The sequence below is a fragment of the Thalia democratica genome, unplaced genomic scaffold (assembly GCF_965202585.1).
Source record: "Thalia democratica unplaced genomic scaffold, ktThaDemo2.hap1.1 HAP1_SCAFFOLD_828, whole genome shotgun sequence".
Classification (NCBI taxonomy): Eukaryota; Metazoa; Chordata; class Thaliacea; order Salpida; family Salpidae; genus Thalia; species Thalia democratica.
This window is the reverse complement of record NW_028139790.1, coordinates 40,001-44,309: the sequence shown is the minus strand read 5'-3', so window position 1 is coordinate 44,309 and position 4,309 is coordinate 40,001. Positions and strand designations below refer to the sequence as shown.

The following is a 4,309-nucleotide window of genomic DNA, read 5'->3' as shown; positions in this document are numbered from 1 at the left end:
AAATAAGGAGACTACTTTCAATAAACTACACAATTTACATACCAATTGTATACTAAACTTAAAGCTATTCTATTTTATTCTTGATAGTTATTTTAAAGTTATTAAATTATACAAATGTATTTTGTAAAGTAGTTTTATAAAGTTACTATAGTTTATTTAACTTACTATAGTATGTGTTATATAATTTTAATTAAACCAGAAGCAAAAAGGGAGACTACTTTAAATAAACTACACCATTTATTGTTATATATAACTCTAATAAAACCAGAAGCAAAAAGGGAGACTACTTTAAATGAACTACACAAATTAAAAATATATTATTATTTATAAATCAATCGTGTTGTGTTTCAAAATACATTTTTCAAATAATGTTTTACAAGTATTTATCAGTTATTTAGTTTTCTTTTTATAGTTTAGCCGTATTGTTTTATTTATTTGTTATTATTTTTATTTAATTGTTTGCTTATTATATTTATCGCCATGTGCTTAAAAAATAAAACAACTATAAAGGTTAAAAAAGTAAGTTTAAATAAAATAAAATGAAACATACAAAATAAGCTTATGATTTTTTATTATTATTATTATTATTATTATTATTTTTATTTTATTGTTTGTTTATTATATCTATCGCCATGTGCTTAAAAAATAAAACAACTATAAAGGTTAAAAAAGTAAGTTTAAATAAAAATAAAATGAAACATACAAAATAAGCTTATGATTTTTTATTATTATTATTATTATTATTATTATTTTTATTTCATTGTTTGTTTATTATATCTATCGCGATGTGCTTAAAAAATAAAACAACTATAAAGGTTTAAAAAGTAAGTTTAAATAAAGATAAAATGAAACATATAAAATAAGCTTATGTTTGATTTTTTTATTTTACTTTTATTAAATTGTTTGCTTATTATATTTATCGCGATGTGCTTAAAAGAATAGAACAAATACAAAGGTTTAAATTGTAAGTTTTAAATAAAATAAAATGAAACATACAAAATAAGCTTATGATTTTTTATTATTATTATTATTATTATTATTATTATTTTTATTTCATTGTTTGTTTATTATATCTATCGCGATGTGCTTAAAAAATAAAACAACTATAAAGGTTTAAAAAGTAAGTTTAAATAAAGATAAAATGTAACATATAAAATAAGCTTATGTTTGATTTTTTTATTTTATTTTCATTTAATTGTTTGTTTATTATATTTATCGCAATCTGCTTAAAAAAATAAAACGAGTATTAAGGTTTGAAAAGTAAGTTTAAATAAAAATAAAATAAAAATATAAAATAAGCTTATGTTTTTTTTTTTTTTTTTTTTATTATTATTATTTTTATTCAATTTTTTGTTTATTATATTTATCGCAATGTGCTTAAAACGATAAAACAAATATAAAGATTTAAAAAGTACGCTTAAATAAAAAATAATACAAATAAAGTTTATTTATAATAAATATATATATATTTAAAACATTAAAAAAAGTAGTTTATACATATTTTTTTTTATTTATTTCTTTTAAACATATTAAATAAAGTATAAAAAAGTATTAAAACATTTAAACGTAGCATAAATAAGCTTAAAACATTAAAATAATCGAAAAGAAACAAAGAAATTGAAAAAAATCGGAAAAAATCGGCAAAAAAAGTTCAACAGCAACATTTGAGCATCATACACGTATGCATTACTTTACACTAGTGAGAGAGACGTGTTTGTGCGTTCGGTCGACTTGACGAGAAAGCGGGCTTAAAGCATTACTGTTTAGCACCCGAGCGCGGCTATTGCAGCGGCGGCGAACGTGCTATGTAAACGCATTGGAGCAGCGTATGAAAAACTACAAGCGTCCAGCGGCGGTAGGCTTATAGCTTTGCGAAGTCGTCGAGACGAGTAGCCGACGCAGGCAGGCACGGCTCGAGGCGGGTAACTGCAGCAGACAGATGGCGTGTTGCTGCTGACGAGTTAACCGGCAGAAGGCAAACGGTTGGTCGGGAGAAAGAACAGTCAGTTGTATAGCTGCATGCTGCAGTCGACGCGGGCTGGCGCTTTAAACAGCAAAAGGCCGGCGCCGACTTTCAGTAACGTTCGCAAGGCTTTTAAGCCGAGTGATAGAAAAGGTCTGTATTTATACAGTAAAAACGCTCAGTCGAGCAACGGGTTTAAACGCCCTCGGATAGTTATCTGGTTGATCCTGCCAGTAGTCATATGCTTGTCTCAAAGATTAAGCCATGCAAGTGTAAGTACGAGCTCACGTACAGTGAAACTGCGAATGGCTCATTAAATCAGTTATGGTTCATTTGATTGTACGCTTTTACATGGATAACTGTGGCAATTCTAGAGCTAATACATGCGTAAAGCGCCGAACTGACGTGAGGCGCGCATTTATCAGACCAAAACTAACCGGCTTTCGGGTCGTTACAATGGTGACTCTGGATAAGCTTGCGGATCGCACGGCCTAGTGCTGGCGACATCTCATTAAAGCAACTGCCCTATCAACTATCGTCGGTACGGTATCGGCCTACCGAGGTTGTAACGGGTGACGGAGAATCAGGGTTCGATTCCGGAGAGGGAGCCTGAGAAACGGCTACCACATCCAAGGAAGGCAGCAGGCGCGCAAATTACCCATTCCCGGCTCGGGGAGGTAGTGACGAAAAATAACAATGCAGACCTCGTACGAGGTCCTGCAATTGGAATGAGTACACTTTAAACTTTTTAACGAGTATCCATTGGAGGGCAAGTCTGGTGCCAGCAGCCGCGGTAATTCCAGCTCCAAAAGTGTATATTTAAGTTGTTGCGGTTGAAAAGCTCGTAGTTGGATATAGGGACGGCGAGGTTGGTCGGTCGAAAGGCTAGCACTGGCCTTGTTGTTCTTGTTGGTCGGTGCCTTCGCGGTGCTCTTAACTGAGTGTTGCGGTGGTCCGGCAAGTTTACCTTGAAAAAATTAGAGTGTTCAAAGCAGGCTTTACGCTTGTATAATGTTGCATGGAATAATGGAATAGGACCTCGGTTCTATTTTGTTGGTTTTCGGAGCACGAGGTAATGATTAATAGGAACGGACGGGGGCATCCGTACTGTGCCGTTAGAGGTGAAATTCTTGGATCGGCGCAAGACGAACGACTGCGAAAGCATTTGCCAAGAATGTTTTCTTTAATCAAGAGCGAAAGTCAGAGGTTCGAAGACGATCAGATACCGTCCTAGTTCTGACCTTAAACGATGCCGACTAGCGATCGGGCAGTGTCGAACTTAAGAACTGTCCGGCAGCTTCCGGGAAACCAAAGTCTTTGGGTTCCGGGGGAAGTATGGTTGCAAAGCTGAAACTTAAAGGAATTGACGGAAGGGCACCACCAGGAGTGGAGCCTGCGGCTTAATTTGACTCAACACGGGAAATCTCACCCGGCCCGGACACAGCGAGGATTGACAGATTGAGAGCTCTTTCTTGATTCTGTGGGTGGTGGTGCATGGCCGTTCTTAGTTGGTGGAGCGATTTGTCTGGTTAATTCCGATAACGAACGAGACTCTTACTTGCTAAATAGCTGCTCGACCCATTGGGTCGGAGACAACTTCTTAGAGGGACTAGTGGCGTTTAGCCACACGAGATTGAGCAATAACAGGTCTGTGATGCCCTTAGATGTTCGGGGCCGCACGCGCGCTACACTGACCGGATCATCGTGTGTTCCCTAGGCCGAAAGGTCCGGGTAATCCGTTGAACCCCGGTCGTGCTAGGGATAGGGACTTGCAATTGTTTCCCTTGAACGAGGAATTCCCAGTAAGCGCGAGTCATTAGCTTGCGTTGATTACGTCCCTGCCCTTTGTACACACCGCCCGTCGCTACTACCGATTGAATGGTTTAGTGAGGTCCTCCGATTGAGCCTGGTACGTGCGGCAACGCACTCGCCGGTGTTCGAAAAGACGATCGAACTTGATCATTTAGAGGAAGTAAAAGTCGTAACAAGGTTTCCGTAGGTGAACCTGCGGAAGGATCATTAACGAATCGAAATTTGATTTCAAGCGACGTCTCTTCTTCGAAGGGACCGAGCCCTGTAACTGTTATAGTTCGGTCGCGTTGCTTTCTGACAGCGGGAGTAATAATTCAGCACGCAAGTGCTGGCGCGGCCGCTTCTTTTTGAACACGATTTTTTGGTTGCATTGAGATTGATTAACACGAGAGATCTCTTAGCGGTGGATCACTCGGCTCGAGCGTCGATGAAGGACGGAGCTAGCTCCGAGAAGTAATGTGAATTGCAGGACACATTGAGCATCGATATTCTGAACGCGTATTGCGGCCTCGGGTAATCCTGGGGCCACGTCCG

At 37.3% G+C, this 4,309-nt stretch overlaps 2 non-coding genes across 2 annotated transcripts in view; both read left to right on the top strand.

Moving 5' to 3' along the window:
• Nucleotides 1-2,177: 2,177 nt before the first annotated feature.
• On the top strand, nucleotides 2,178-3,985 carry LOC145847142 (small subunit ribosomal RNA). The gene has a single exon (XR_014371087.1). It is a non-coding gene; the product is annotated as a small subunit ribosomal RNA (ribosomal RNA).
• Nucleotides 3,986-4,167: 182 nt separating this feature from the next.
• LOC145847132 (5.8S ribosomal RNA) overlaps nucleotides 4,168-4,309 on the top strand; it is a 153-nt gene continuing 11 nt past the window's right edge. Inside the window, exon 1 of the ribosomal RNA XR_014371078.1 lies at nucleotides 4,168-4,309. This exon is cut by the window's right edge and continues 11 nt beyond it. This is a non-coding gene — a ribosomal RNA (5.8S ribosomal RNA).